A 17,553-nucleotide genomic window follows, 5' to 3' on the forward strand; every position below is an offset into this window, starting at 1 on the left:
TACTTTCTTTCTATTTTTAAGTAGCAAGTTATAAAATTGGTGCAATGTTCTTGTATTTTTTTTGTGCATCAATTTTTCAGATCATTATGCAGGTTTGAACTTTACAAAATTCCCCATTTTTGAAAATAAAAACTAGCAAAATTAAGCTTTGAATCATTTAAAGGTTTTCCAATCCTGTAAAATGTTATCAAATATTTGCACTCTTGTAACAAGAGTATGAATTACCTCCCCCTTACTCAGGTATAAATTAGAAGAAATTTAATTGAAAGTATTGGAAATGTCATTTTACCAGGACACAATTTCCCATTTGGCCAATATTATTACAGGAAATACTAATATTTTAAGGAGCAATTTCTTGATTAATATTTGATTTAAGGTCAAGTTATATTGGTCAGCTGAGGTTAATCTAGTTAAATTCTTGATAGGATTTATTTTAATGTAAAGCTGAGGCCTACATCCAGGAGTAGGGTTTTCTCATTGCGTTGAAGACCCATTGTTGGTTTTTTGCTGTAATCTGCTTTATGGTCAGGTTGTTGTCTGTTTAAATTGACATATCAAGGCTCTGTGTTGAAGGCTGTACATTGACCTATAATGGTTTACTTTTAAAAATTGTGACTTGGATGGGAAGTTGTCTCATTGGCACTCATACCACATCTTCCCATAGGAGGATCCAGGGGGGGGGGGGCCCTTTCGTGGAAAAAATTTGGTTGATCATATTGGGAATCATTGAAGCATGACCAGAGCGGGGGCCCCCGCCCCCCTTAGGTCAGTCAGCTGCCCCCCCCCCCCCCCCCCCCCCCTTAGGAAAAGTTCTGGATCAGCCACTGCTTCCTATATCTATATTCCCCATTTTCATTCTGAATTTAATTGTCGAGCCTGCAACTTTTATTTATTTCTATTCCGTTATATTTGGAATTTCCCTATTCTATTTCTATCTTTAGACTTGTGGTACAAGTTTGGCTAGTATGTAAATCAGAAGTGGTCTGATGTTACTGTTGTTTTCTGCACGAATATTTCGAGGGCGGTAGTACGGGTGGGGTTTTATAGGCATTTATAAGTCCTGATTACGTTTGATTATTATCGATGTGCTCGAGTAACTTTGATAGACGAAGTTAACGTTAAGCTCTGCATAATATATTACAGTTATGTTTGTATTGATATGTATTTAGAGGACATTGTGAATGTATATAGATGGAATTGTGGTATATTTTTGTAATCTGTAAAATGTTTACAAGATATTAAATGTTGTTTCGCTGAGAAAATAAGAAAGTTATTGCGAGCAAACAAACGTAAATTATGACTTGTCTCTTATTTAGCCATGTATTTAGTATAGAAATGTTTTAAATTCGGACGAATTCATGAGTGAGAATTTAAATTGCAGAAAGCTCGACATAGGGATAGTGATCCGGCGGCAGCAGCGGCGGTGTTAACTCACTTCTTAAAAACTTTATATTTTAGAAGGTAGAAGACCTGGATGCTTCATACTTTGTATATAGATGCCTCATGTTACGAACTTTCCGTCAGTCATATGTCCAATGTCCTTGACCTCATTTTCATGGTTCAGTGACTACTTGAAAAAAAAGTTCAGATTTTTTGTAATGTTAAATTTTCTCTTAATATAAGTAATTGGATAACTATATTTGGTATGTGCGTACCTTGCAAGGTCCTCATGTCTGTCAGACTGTTTTCACTTGACCTCGACCTCATTTCATGGATCAGTGAACAAGGTTAAGTTTTTTCGTGGTCAAGTCCATATCTCACATACTATAAGCAATAGGTCTAGTATATTTGGTGTATGGAAGGACTGTAAGGTTTACATGTCCAACTGGCAGGTGTCATCTGACCTTGACCTCATTTTCATGGTTCAGTGGTTATAGTTAACGGAAGTTTTTGTGTTTTGGTCTGTTTTTCTCATACTATATGCAATAGGTCTACATAATAATTGATGTATGGAATTATTGTAAGGTGTGCATGTCTAGCTGACAGGTGTCATTTGATCTTGACCTCATTTTCATGGTTCAGTGGTCAAAGTTAAGTTTTTTAGTTTTGGTCTATTATTCTAATACTTTATACATTAGGTCAACTATATTTGGTGTATGGAAATATTTTATGATCTATATGTCGGTTACACAGGTTTTATTTGACCTTGACCTCATTTTCACGGTCCATTGCTAAGTGTTAAGTGTTTGTGTTTTGGTCTGTTTTTCCTTATTTATAAGCAATAAGTCAACTATATTTGTTGTATTGAAGAATTGTTAGCTGTACATGTCTTCCTGGCATGGTTCATCTGACCTTGACTCATTTTCATGGTTCATTGATCAATGTTTCATTTTCTTGGTTAATGTTTAGTTTATGTGACAGTTGTAATAAAGCTTTATATCTAGGTCTATCAAGATAGTATCAAGGATTAGTTAAGCAGGCGAGACATTTCAGTGTGTGCACTCTTGTTCATATAAACATATTGTGACTTGACTATCTTGAATTCTAATGTAAAGTTTATATGATATTGTAACTGACTGCAGACCTATGGTACAAAAATGTTTTGATGAGGTTATTCCATATTATATTTCTACTAGTGCATTTTCAAGAATTTACTAAGCATTTAAAAATACCTTTGAAATACTGTTATCTTAAATTAGAATACAAAGAATTCATATACTATGGGAATATTCCTAGAGGGAATTATTTTCCCTTAAACAAATATATCTTTATTTGCAAAACAAACAAAAACCAATTTTGGTTGTGGCAAATACATTGACAAACAAACATCATGAAACATAATGAAAACTCGACAATATTATAAGAAATATGATAAAAACAGTTACTGTTCTCCTTTCCTCAGTTCTAATGACTCTTTAATAAAAGAAACAACTGCTTTTCATCATTTGGTGTTGATGGATTAAGTATTATCACGAGTTTATCAGTAAAATTAAGTGTATTAAAATTTACATATTTTTGTATATAATATTTTAGAAAGATTTCTCTTATATTTTTATTTATTTTACAGTTGAAGAAAAAATGAAATTCATCGTCTAAGATATTACATATCTTAAATAGCATTGTGATATTAAGAATATGTCCCATCACTAACATTTATTTTTGAGAGAATATGGACACAGAAACAATTTTTTAGACAATTTGACACAAAAATAAATCATGAATGCAGGTTTTATTCCTGACATCGCAGATTCAGATTTGTGAAATTGAAGCTAATCCACATTACATGATGACAGTCATAAATGCACTCAATAATTTCTGAATTTACAACAGACAGTTTAATTGCTTGAAATATCATATCATAATGTGTTTAATGACTGTATTAATTTCATTATAATTATTTTTTTATTGCAGATATTGCTGAATTTTTCTAATTTAAAAATTCACTCAGATGCCTTTCAAGAAATATAAGGAATCGCTTAAATGTGAAAACCATCACATAGAATCCAAACTTTACAGCTCACTAATGCAGGTACATGTATGACTTAGCTTAGTAATTTTGGCAAAATTCATTCTGGATTTAAATATAAAAAAAGAAGATGCCAATGAGATACTCTTCACAATAGACCAAAAGACACAGCAATTAACTACTATAGGTCTGTAAAGCCTTCAACAATGAGCAATGCCCAAACTGGACCTACTGCATAGGCGGCTGCAAAGCAGCCCCCTCATCCCACCCCACATCTGAATACTGTAAAAACTAAAATGGTTTATTTTTAAAGAGTTATATATAGGGAGCTTTTATAGAAAATTTCAATATTTTTTTTTTATGAATCTTGCTTAAATTTATTAAGTAGGAAAATTAATACAGAGTGTTGAATTATGTAACACTACAATTTTCATAAGCTTGATAACATTTTTTTAAAATAATTCATTTCTGGAAAAAAAACATTAATTTGAATGGAAATAAAAAAGAATGTAATTTATTTCAGGTTTAATGTACATGTAACATGAATATTCTTTATTAGATTCTAGTTTCATGACATAATATGAAAAATAAATGACTTAAACTTGTACAATGAAATATTAATAATTAGACCATCATATTTATTAAACAATACTCATCTCTGGATAGCTGTAAAGAATTTCACAAATATATTAACATCACACCTGGGAGAAATTATATCTCATATAACATCAAGTCAAGGTCAACTTGGTCAATAGAATATATAAGTGCTCAATAGACATGATAGCTTTAACATGGTTTTGAAGTATATTCTGTTCATGAGACCTTCGAGGATGCATGATTAGAAATGGTGTCTAAAGGTTATCTCATCTCATTAGATATTTACAATATTGGAATTTAATTATTATCTTTAATGAAACTGTAAAAATTCCCTGCAAACAGTGTTTACTCCATGTTGAAGCCTTCACTATAACTTCTGATGAAGAACAGCAATGAAAGCACTGTTCTTTTTCTGTTTATGTATTTTTTGCTTAAAATGCATATAATTTTGTGACATGAATTCCCCCCCTCCCCCCTAAAAACAACAACAAAAACCAAAGGAAAACCACCTCAAAACAGATTGATGTAGAAATCACAAAATTTGTTCTCCACCAAAATAAAATTCATAAAATTCATTAAAGAATTCGAACTTTGTCTTTATCATGCGTTCATTAACTTCTTGGAAATTAAAATCATCATATTTTCAGAAATTTTTTCTTAGAATTTTAAGTGGTCATCACTTGCATTTTTGTTTCATTAAATTGTAACTTTCATTTTACTAGAAAGTGACATAATTCATGTGTCAAGTAGTAATTTTCTTGGTATTATTTATTAAAAATATCTATTTGGAGTAATATTAACACTAACAATTCCTAAGATATGTGGGGATCAACAAAACTTCAACTTTTTATCTAGTGCAATTTTGGTATCACATCGTTGTCATTTGGTTTCTGCATGCACAATAACTTAAGTATAAGTAAATAGAAATCTAGGAAATTTAAACCCAAGGTTTATAACTACAAAAGGAAGGTTGGATTGATTTTGGGGGTTATGGTCCCAACAGTATAGAAATTAGGGGCCAAAAAGCATTGAGTATTGTACAAAAGCAAAAAAATTAATATAAATTGAAATTGTATGACCAGTTCTTAGTTCTTTGACTTCAGTTATTCTGTGTCTGAAACCTATTATGTGTCAATTATTTTATTACAATTCAAATTCAGACCTGTATGAAGCGCGAATATTGTGTCAAATTTGCCCCAACCATTCAGGGTTGGACCTCTGCAGTCGTATCCAGCTGCACCCTGCTAAGCAATTAAACTAATTTGAAGAAGAAAAAAACTGTGTTAATATCAGTCTAGTTTTGAGTTATTTCAATTTTGTAATGGATTTCTAAGAATAAAACAATTTGTATTACAATATTTGTATTCAATAATTATCATTTTAACCTTTCTACTTTCTAATCCTTTACAAATCCATTGTAGGAAGAGATGTCATCAACTACTTATGAATACCCACATCAATGCTGCGAGCTAATCAAGTCGAAGCAGGTAATTGATTAATTAATTGGCGCTATAGTCATTAGGGGAATCGAAATAATCCAACAGAGAAAAATACCTTAAGGCGGAAAAGCTTATCAGACCTATCTTTATCGTCTAACAATTCATCAGGCTTTGTCCGAGTGGAAGGAAAATTTAGAGAGTATTTATGATGCAGTTTTTTGTTCGTAAACAGAATTTTTACCGTACTTGACCAAATGACATTTACCAAATCAGCTCAGATTTCATTAAGCACTGCTAAAGAGATCTGAATGCATTTTATAGAAAATAAAACATGAATGAACTATATTTTTTATTGCTGCGCTGTACAACATAATCAATTTTTCCTCCATAAAATAACGATTATTTGATGAAAAAACATGAATTTGACGCACAATATGAAAGTTAATTAGATTTTTTACGGAAATTGTTATATAATTATACTAAACATTTTCCTTTATGGGACATTGGGGAGTACTCGTTTTTTCTGTTGACATATACAACTTTTCACAAAGAGGAAGGTCATAAACTAGGTCATAAGAGGATAGCTATTTTCTAAGAAACATTTCAAGTACTAAACTTTATGTAAGAAGGAGCAGCTAACAGATGATTTAGGTTAGAATTATATAACTTTTATGATTTTATCAGACAGAAATGAACATGAAACAACTTTTATTACAGTATATGACAAGAGTTTTTGTTTGCATTATCTGAAATCTCAGTTAATACTTTGTAACCGATACTAAGCTTACAGAAAATATTTTCTTTAAATTTGTTTACTTGAATTTATCACTGATTTATGAATAATTGCTGGCAATTAATTTTGTTCAGTATGTCAAAAGAAATTCATACCAATTTTTAACATGACAAAGGGTTAAATTGATTTCTTCATTTGTCTTGTTAAGAGAATACATTCACTAAATAAAGCATTAAACTCTTATCTTAAAAAAAAGGGTGAAGGATATGATGCTCAGAAGTTTCATAAAAATTAACACTGAATATGTGGATAAAACATCTCCAATTATGACACCCAAACAGCAGCTAAAAATTGTCAATTCTCCAATTGTAACTTGTCAACTCTATCAAATGTATAGTTCTAACAAACAATCATGAGGGTTAAAAAAAGGGGGGTGTAAAGATGAGAAGTATTAGAAAAACATTTCCAAAAGTAAAAAATATAGAAATGTTACATTATCTTTCACAAATAATTTACTGCTAAAAAATTAAGAGAGCAAAATGGACCCAACCAAAAACTGGACAAACTCAAATTATCTAAAAAGTTCAGCAGTTTCTGCTTCACTATTTATACAGTTAAGGAAACTCCTGGTTCAATCCAATGATGTGTAATATCTTCAATCAAATGGATTTTAAAATATTTTTTCAAGCTTGGCCAACGGTGAGAGTAGGTCAAGTTGTGACATTTGTCTACCTACATGTATTTTTGATCAATCTAACAGAAATTCCTCTAGAAGCTTTGTTATAGACAAAGCCATAAAATCTGTTCCTGTTGGAACAAATATTCTATACCCTTTATTCAGTTAGGAACATAAATCTGTTAGGAACACATTCTGTAACACATGTTCCAGTGGGATATTGAAATGAAATTTAACAACACTATTTATGCAAGGAAACTTTTCTCCTATTACAAAAAATTATTACATCAGTAAAAGTCATTTAATTAAAGATTAAAATAATTCAAGAAATAATGTGTGGAATAAAACTGGCCACATATGGTAAGGGTTTTGCTCATTGTTGAAGGTTGTACAGTTAATACCTTTAGATGCTAATACCAAAGTTGTTTGTACAATTGAGTTGTCTCATAGGCGACCATTCTGCAACTCCTTAAAACTAAATAAATCAAGAAATCTTAAGTGGAATAAAATCGGCTGCAGGGAAAAAACAGTAAACGAGGTCTGGCAAGACGTTACAAACCGCCGGCATTTTTTATATTGGCAAGAAGGTGCTCTTCTGGTAACAGAAGTAACAAAAGTTCCTCTAAGGAAAATTAGAGTGAACGAGGAGCACGACCCCACACTGATGCTAGGCCATAACTTGAATATTTGGATGGCAAATTACAAGTCCATGATTTAATTCTTCTTTGAATATATTACGAACAGCTGCATTAACTCATTAACGAGTCAAATTGATTATTAGCCACCTGATTTTCTGCCAAGTGCCAGTATCTACGAGGCAAAATTTCACTCCCTTGGGTTGATCTGGCCAAAAGACCTTGTGTCGAAAATTTTCATCAAACTTTTCTTGGCTTCTATGATTTTAAATTTGATCTGCACCTTTATAATTCATACAACACAGGCTAAAAATTTCTTTTTAAATCAGAATAATATTCAAAATAAATTTGGGGTATATGGCCCAAATCTACAGAAAAGAAAAGAATGTAGGAACAGAGGGGGGGGGGGAAGGGTAGAGAATAATGAATAATGGACACCAAGACATCTGAGAAGAACATTTTTAGATGGAATGTTCATACAAAAATAATTATTCTTGATAGCCAGCTCTTTGACAATTTTTCATTTATACACATCTTATTTTAACTCAGGGACACATAATTAGGGAGCAAATGATTTTCTATATATATAAAGTATGTGCTGGGTTTTTTTTCTTTTTTTATTTCTAAAAATAATATTTTATACTATAAAAGATAAAAATATTTTTAATGGAGAAATCAAGAGATGGAAAGATGATTTTGTAATTTTATAGTTGTCAGAGTTTAAACATAAATTGCTTGGAAAATTTAAAGTAGAAATAAACAGTTGAGTATTAAATGGATTAACAAGTGCAAATAAGGGAAGGGATGAGTCAATTTCTAATTAATTTAATGTGGCACATTTAGCCATAACATCCTTAAGGTATGCTTATCTGTCTATAATCATATTTCCTCAGAATAAAATGAAATAGAAACTCCCGTCAGAAGCATGTTAACATCCAATTAACTTTCCTCTGGCTATTTTTATATCAAAACAAACCCCATGTCTATTTCAGTTTAATAAGATAAATGCACTCCCTAAAAAATAATATGGACATTTTTTTTTCCTCCATTGGACAATTTTTTATGACATAAACGATTTCTCCAAGACATTTATGGGAAAGTAATTGTTTTATGGACGATAACATTTATGATTTTCACATGGCTTTTAAATATGATTTAGATGATCTGCCATCATTTTCATGATAGTTGGCAGTTAGTAAGAAATTTGTATGCACTAGTACAATGCAATGGACATCTAATATTAGAGGATAGTGGGACAGTGATGGGGGTCCTTACATTCTCTTTTCTTTAATTTTTCCTCTATTTTGTCTATTGTTCTCTATTATTTACATTCAAGTCAATTTGCTCTTAAAAACTGATAATCCATCCACATAGCATCATTAATAATCCTTTTTAGCTCACCTGGCCCAAAGGGCCAAGTGAGCTTTTCTCATCACTTGGTGTCCGTCGTCTGTCGTCTGTCGTCCGTCGTCGTTGTCGTTAACATTTTACATTTTGAACTTCTTCTTGAGAACCACTAATGGAATGAAACCCGACATGGCATGAATGTTCCTTATGAGGTGCTGACCAAGTGTTGTTACTTTGTAGCCGATCCATCATCCAAGATGGCCGCCAGCGGGGGACTTAGTTTAACATAGGACCCTATGGGAAATGCATACAAATGACTTCTTTTGGAGAACCACTGAATGGAATGAAATCAAACATAGCATGAATGTTCCTTATGAGGTGCTGACCAAGTGTTGTTACTTTGTAGTTGATCTATCATCCAAGATGGCCGCCAACAGGACACTTAGTTTAACATAGGACCCTATGGGAAATACATACAAATGACTTCTTTTAGTGAACCACTGAATGGAATTTAACAAAACATAGCATGAATGTTCTTAATGAGATGTTGACCAAGTGTTGTTACTTTGTCGCCGATCAAACATCCAAGATGGCCGCGAGTGGGGGGACTTAGTTTAACATAGGACCCTATGGGAAATACATTCAAATTTCTTCTTTAAGAGAACCACTGAATAGAATGAAATCAAACATAGCATAAATGTTTCTTATGGGATACTGACCAAGTTTTGTAACTTTGTAGCCGATCCATCATCCAAGATGGCCGCCAGCAGGGGGTTTAGTTTATCATAGGACCCTATGGTAAATGCATAAAAAAGTCTTCTTATAGAGAACCACTGAATGGAATGAAACCCAACATAGCATGAATGTTCTTTATGAGGTGCTGAACAAGTTTTGTAACTTTGTAGCCAAATTTTATCTTTTTTTATACGATTTCAAAAACCCAAGTAGAGTCAGGTGAGCGATACAGGCTCTTGAGAGTTTGAACTTTCACAATTGCTATTTCAAAGACAATGTAACAGCTCGCTATTAAGCATCATTTAATATCCTTTTTATTCCTTTAGTCAACTAAGAATTATTGTCAGATTGATTGTCAGCGGAAAATTTTAAAAGTTGAAAGACATAAAACAAAAAACTAATTAGATATTTTGTGGAATTTGGCCAAGACCTGTTAGATGATAAAAGACTAATAACCCTAAATATCACACACAAAAAATGGTGTATTTTTATTTAAAGATATGCATTTTTTGGATCCACAAGTAAAGTCTGTTGTCAAGTTCTTTGGTAAAAAATTGCTATTCAAACAGACCTACTTATTTTTATGACTCATTGGAAAGATAATTCACTTGGCCAATAAATATTTCATTTTGTAGTACAAATGTACTTGGAATATTATATGTTATTAAATCAACCTGCAGCCTATAAATAAAAATAATTGCATCCAAAGCAAGATGATGTATCATATATTTTTGCATTTTACCTTTTCAAGACAAAAAGATAACTCAAGGTCGCATGATTATTAAAAGGTGTGTACTCTATTTTCTCTTTGCATTGCAATTATTAGTAACCTTTTAATTGATTTTCCTCTTAAGTTCAGTATTTTTGTGATTTTTACTTTTTAATATTTTCCAAAAAATTATCAGCAGGAGCAGAGATGTCATTTTTTTTTAAAATCTTTCTGTCAAAAATAAGTCAAATAAGGGGGGGGGGGGATAACTTTGTATCACTGAAAATTTAACCAATAAATGCATACTATTCTAATTGATTTAATTTCTAAAAAGATTTTGATGATAAAACAAACAAGCATCACAACAAATAAACAAGTTTAATTTTAAGCCAGAGTTATGACCCTTGAGGAGATTGATGTGCAACAAGGTAATTAAGTAACAAAATAAAATAACAACAATTATTGAATTGCAACTCTGCACCTGCCTACGTGACACAAATACAATGCTCACATCGTGAGAATTATTAATTTTGAGAATTAGGATATTAGATTTAAAGAATTCAATAATAAAAGAGTTTGAACGACATATTCTAAATATAAAACATTTTCAATAAATCCTGTTTTGTTAAGTCTGAAATTACTTAATAAAGTACTCTGTTTGACGTATATAAGTAAGTATGTAGACTAAGTACGTATATAAGTAAGTATGTAGACTAAGTGCGTATATAAGTAAGTATGTAGACTAAGTGCGTATATAAGTAAGTATGTAGACTAAGTGCGTATATAAGTAAGTATGTAGACTAAGTGCGTATATAAGTAAGTATGTAGACTAAGTGCGTATATAAGTAAGTATGTAGACTAAGTGCGTATATAAGTAAGTATGTAGACTAAGTGTGTATATAAGTAAGTATGTAGACTAAGTGCGTATATAAGTAAGTATGTAGACTAAGTGTGTATATAAGTAAGTATGTAGACTAAGTGCGTATAAGCTTTGTAAAGTATATTACATAAAGAATTACAAAATAGTTTATTTTATTTGTCTCTTTATACCTATATTATATCGTCTTATATTGATCCTTTTATGACGAAGGAATGATAATACGCTGAAATTGTGATTGTTAAAAACTAATATATCTGTTACATTATGACTTCTAAAAAGATTTTCATACTAAGTTGGATTGTATTGACGTTATATGATTTAATTCGTTTTTTTACAGTCATTTGTATAGTTGAATGGAAAAAAAATTACATTAAAAGATTTTAGGTTTGTAAAATTAAAATGACTTGAAATCTCCAAATGTCACCCAAGACACGTTTTAATACAGTCATTTGTTACATAGTTGAACGAGAATAAAAGAATTGCATTAAAAAAAAATAGGTTTAAAAATCAAAATGATTTGAAATCTCAAAATGACACCAAGACACGTGTATGAACTAATTTTCCTGCAACTGACAACTCTGTTTGATTGAGATGAACAATGTATTTTTATAGGATTAAACTCTATTATATCATTGTTTTTTTTATAATTTTATGATTCGATTTAAGAACGACAGTGTTTTATCAGAGACTACTATCATTTGTAAATGGGGAAAAAATCGCTACATTAAAAGATTTTAGGTTTGAAAAATTAAAATGACTTTTTATCTCAAATTGACACCAAGACACATGTATGAACCAATTTTCTTGCAATTGACAACTCTGTTTGATTAAGATGTACAATGATCAAATTGTTTTTATAGGATTAAACTATATTATGTCATTGTGTTTTTAAATTTTATGATTTGATTTGAGAACTGAGTTTTATTTATGTATAAAATCTTCAACAACTTTGACAGTTTTACTTTAAAAAAACTTTTGCCTTATTTTCAAATATTAACTCTACGTTTCTTTATGGGCTTTTTCAGGAAATAAAATGTCTGGGGTGGGGTTGGGCAACATATTTTATACAGCAAAACCCACTTTTTTTTTAATGCCACACCTACGATAGAAGAGGGGCATAACGTTTTCTTGTCTGTGCCTCTGTTGGTCCGTCCATTCGTTTGTCCCTCTTCGGGTTAAAGTTTTTGGTCAAGGTAGTGTTTGATGAAGTTGAAGTTCAATCCACTTGAAACTTAGTACACATGTTCCCCATGATATAATCTTTCAAATTTTAAAGCCAAATTATAGTTTTGACTCTAATTTCACGGTCCACAGTACATAGAAAATGAAAGTGCAAAGTTCAGGTTAAAGTTTTTGGTGTAGGTAGTTTTTGATGAAGTTAAAGTCACATCTACTTGAAACTTAGAACACATGTTCCCTAATAATGATATGACCTTTTTAATTTCAATTCCAATTTTTGACCCCAATTTCACAGTCCACTGAAAAAGAAAACTAGAGTGTGAGTGGGGCATCCGTGTACTATGGACACATTCTTGTTTATTTAAATTTTGTAACAGAATTTAATTTGTCTTCTCACCCATAACCTTTCATTTTGAATTTGAAAATTTAACTTTCTTGAGGAAGTAGATTCTATATTTATCAATATCCCACACAATTATTGTGGAGATTTGGATGATTTTACATCTAGAAATAAACATTTTCTTGTTTTTTTCTTTTTTGAATTCATTTGACTTCCAGTGATTTGAACTTTTTGGTTTCTCTGAAATTTGATCACCTACCTAGTTTTGTACTTATTTAATTTCGAACAGAGCCCCAAGTTCTCTAAAAGGAAGCAATCTTATTTTATTAGATAGATAAATTACTATTTCATATGATCTCTCATAAGTACATATAGATTTGAATTCACTATGAATAATTATCTTCTTTTTTTTTAGTTTTAGACCAAAGTTTGTATTGATACCAGTTCAGACAGAGCTTTCAATGGAAATGATGACATGGCAACGTATCCTGTGGTCTTACATGGTAGAGCACATAGTGTTTCAGAGGAAATTGTTTCAATTTTTATAGTGCTGAATTCTCAGGTTATTTGAAAAATCTTGGATGAGTGCTTCAATCCCAGACAGTGACCCTCAATAAAGGATCAAATGACAACCAAGGGATTTTTAGCCTACAAGAGAAAAAAACAGAAGAATACATCAAGGCAGTTATACATGTTTCTGAGGATATAAGCTTACAAAACCATCAAAACAAACTGGTTTATCAACTGTTTTCTGCTCTTTGATCTGGTTGTTGTGTCTTTGATACATTCCCTATTTTCATTCTCAAATTACTGACATGTATTTGCAATATACCATCAACTGATGATTTTTAGCTTATTTCATTTTGCTATATGTTACTATATTAAATTATATCAATACATATTATTTTGCCATTACTTTGTTTTTACCATAGGAATTAATCCGTCCCCCCCAGGATCACTGATCTGGAAGGGATATTTTTTCAGCATGATAATTTTCAAGAATGCATAATTATATCCACAGATAATAATTGATCTACATTGATAAGAATTGTAACCAGTTACAGCAGATTGCATTGAGTGTGTAGGGAAAGGTAGAACACATGGTTAGCTTGCTTGTTAGCTGAACGGTGAAGTTGTTATTAAGTGAGGTATACTACCCTCTTTTTGAAGTAGTCTAGTCCTACAGACAGATAGATTGGTTATCTGTCAGACTAGTCTACTATTAAAGGAGGGTAGTTTACCTAATCTTATTATGAATTCACGTTTTAGGTAACAAGCAAGCTAACCAAGTGTTCTACCTTTCCCTACACACTCAATGCAATTGGCTGTAACTGGTTACAATTTATCTAGATCAATTTTTATTCAATGCAATCTGCTGTAAATCCTGGATGATTATTTTTATCCAGAATGGATAATTTTGTTTCAAATGGATAACAGCAAAAAACAACAAAAAGGAGCCTCAAACAAATACCTATTGACTCTGCCTCTGAACTTTAAGGACCTAAAATAATCAGTCATACCGTTTATATCTTCAGACTCATTTTAAATTATCTATTTTTGTCATTCATTTTTACTTAAAGGCTTTTGAACTCACCAAGCTATCAGCCTAAAAAAAATTAACCAACTGCTTCTTGTCATGACGGAAGTTAGAAAACAGATTTATTGTCATAGAACCTAATATCCTGTATGTTCGTTATTAAATTTTACATCAGCATACTCAATTTAGATTATATAATAGTATCTCCTGTTTACAAACAATTAAATTGTACATTTGTCTGTCATAGGAACTATACCTCCGGTTGTAATTTCTACATATAAAGCATATTAAACAAACAGAAAACTGAATTATGTGTGGCAGTTTATAAATGGCAGCCATTGTTGTTTATAAGAAACAAATAATTTTTATGTCACTGCTTAATAGACTTGTTCTGATTGATCCAAAAAAACAGTCAACAAAGACACTGCTCAATAAAAGCCAGTCCAAAAAAGACTGCTCAATAAAAGTAGTTCTGAAAAGACTGCTCAAAAAAAGACAGTCCAGGAAAAAGACGGCTCAATAAAAGCCATTTCAGTAAAAGACTGCTTAATAAAAAAATCAGAAAAAGACTGCTTGATAAATCCAAGTTCAGAAAAGACTGCTCAATTAAAGCGAATACCGAAAAAAGACTGCTCAATAAAAGCAAGTTCAGAAAAAAGACTGCTCAATAAAAGCAAGTTCAGAAAAAAGACTGCTCAATAAAAGCAAAGACAGAAAAAAAACATGCTCAATTAAAGCAAGTTCAGGAAAAAGACTCTTCAATTAAAGCAAGTTCAGAGAAAAGACAGCTCAGTAAAATCCAGTACAGTAAAAGGCTGCTCAATAAAATCCAGTACAGAAAAAGACTGCCCAATAAAAGTCAGTTTTCGAAAAAGACTGCTCAATAAAAGCCAGTTCAGAAAAAAGACTGCTCAATTAAAGCAAGTTCAGAAAAAAAACCTGTTCAATTATAGCAAGTTTAGAGAAAAGACTGCTCAATAAAATCCAGTACAAAAATAGACTGCTCAATAAAAGACAGTTTAGGAAAAAGACTGCTCAATAAAAGCCAGTTCAGAAAAAAAGAGTGTCCAATAAAAGCCAGTTTAGAAAAAAAGACTGCTCAATAAAAGCCAGTTCAGAAAAAAAACTGCTCAATAAACACCAGTTCAGAAAAAAACAACTGGTTCATAATATCAGTTCAGAAAAAAAACTGCTCAATAAACACCAGTTCAGAAAAAAACAACTGGTTCATAATATCAGTTCTGATAAAAGTGCACAATAATTATCTGTTTTGAAACAGACTGCCCAGTAAAAAAATCAATCTAAGAAAAAATCTAAATTGTTTGAAACTGTAGGTTTTCTGTTATAATAGGTGTTGCCGTTTCCCTAAATAAGCGCTTTTATCTCTTTTTCTTTTCATTAATTAGTCAATTATATAAAGGTACTAAAAATTTTATATCAGTTTGAACTTTCTTTGTAATTACTTATAAACTATTAAGTTATAGCAAATTCAATTACTTTTGTGTGCCAATGTCTGATGCTGCACAATTTATGCAATGCACAGGTGCTCAGTTGCACAAAAGTCAATGAATTTGCACTGAAGTGCATCAAAATGCATCTGCCTTAATCTGATTTCCCTAAGTACTCGTTTTGATGCAGACTTTTGATACATGTTAACAGTACTCTTGTCAAATCTTTATAGGAAAAGTCAGAATTATTAAGATAAATCAGTTTAAGGTTTAATACAATTAAGCTCTGAAGTTCAAATTTTGAACTAACAGTACATTGAAGAAAGGAGGTCTATAAAGAGGTAATTTATTAGCTGATTGACAAAGCATTTAATTAAAGTTCTGCTGATACTCAATCCTGCAATATTTTTTTTCATAGCATTGCTTTTATTCGTGCGTTTTATGGACATGATTTATCACAAGTTATGTAACAGGAAAATGGCCTTGCATGACAAACATGGTGTAGGATTACTATGGTAAAAATTAGAATGACATGATACATTCATTGTATATCATCATGTTGACAGACATTTTTAACATTGTAATTGCCATGGTAAAAAATTTGATAGCTTGGTTACAATGTCTCTAAATGTTCATTAAAAGATTACCACGGTAAAAAAAAGTATTTGATTACCATGGCAGTATGTTCATTAATACCTGATAACTACCTTGATTACCTTTTTATTAAATGGATTTCAAGGTAGAAAGTGACATGAAATTGGTGTGTGATTACCATGGCAAAATGTTCTGACACGATAACAATGGCAAAATATTTCGGACCTGATTACAATGGCAAAATGTTTCGGACCTGATTACAATGGCAAAATGTTTCGGACCTGATTACTATGGCAAAATGTTTCGGACCTGATTACAATGGCAAAATGTTTCGGACCTGATTACTATGGCAAAATGTTTCGGACCTGATTACTATGTCAAAATGTTTCGGACCCGATTACAATGTCAAAATGTTTCGGACTAATTACTATGGCAAAATGTTTCGGACCCGAATACAATGTTAAAATGTTTCGGACCCGATTACAATGTCAAAATGTTTCGGACCTGATTACGTTGTCAAAATGTTCGGACCTGATTACTATGTCATAATGTTTCGAACCTGATTACTATGTCAAAATGTTTCGAACCTGATTACTATGGCAAAAAAATTCGGACATGATTACAATGGCAAAATGTTTCGGACCTGATTACAATGGCAAAATATTTCGGACCCGATTACAATGGCAAAATATTTCGGAATTGATTACAATGTCAAAATGTTTCGGACCCGATTACAATGTTGAAATGTTTCGGACATGATTACAATGTTGAAATGTTTCGGACATGATTACAATGGCAAAATGTTTCGGACCTGATTACAATGGCAAAATGTTTCGGACCTGATTACGATGTCAAAATGTTTCGGACCCGATTACAATGTCAAAATGTTTTGGACCTGATTACTATGTCAAAATCTTTTAGACCTGATTACAATATCAAAATGTTTCGGACCTGATTACTATGTCAAAATGATTTTGGACCTGATTACTATGGAACTAAAATTTTATATTAGTTTGAACTTTCTTTGTAATTGATTACTATGTCGAAATGTTTCGGACCTGATTACTATGACAAAAGTTTTTTGATCTGATTACCATGGCAAAATGTTTTGTACCCGATTTCTATTGCAAAATTATCGAACCTGGTTACAATTTCCAAATGTTTCGGACCTGATTACTATGTCAAAATGATTCGGACCTGATTACTTTGTCAAAATGATTCGGACCTGATTACTATGTCAAAATGTTTCAAACCTGATTACTATGGCACAACATTTTGGACCTGATTACCATGGCAAA

General features: G+C 31.5%; 1 long non-coding RNA gene across 1 annotated transcript in view; it reads left to right on the forward strand.

Annotated features, from left to right (window-relative positions):
* LOC134685986 (uncharacterized) overlaps positions 1-13,520 on the forward strand; it is a 42,920-nt gene extending 29,400 nt beyond the window's left edge. Inside the window, exons 5-7 of the long non-coding RNA XR_010101495.1 lie at positions 3,352-3,469; positions 5,425-5,490; positions 13,092-13,520. This is a non-coding gene — a long non-coding RNA (uncharacterized LOC134685986). The remainder of the gene's footprint in view (positions 1-3,351; positions 3,470-5,424; positions 5,491-13,091) is intronic.
* The last annotated feature ends 4,033 nt before the right edge of the window (positions 13,521-17,553 follow it).

The sequence above is a fragment of the Mytilus trossulus genome, chromosome 10, assembly GCF_036588685.1.
Source record: "Mytilus trossulus isolate FHL-02 chromosome 10, PNRI_Mtr1.1.1.hap1, whole genome shotgun sequence".
Lineage (NCBI taxonomy): Eukaryota > Metazoa > Mollusca > Bivalvia > Mytilida > Mytilidae > Mytilus > Mytilus trossulus.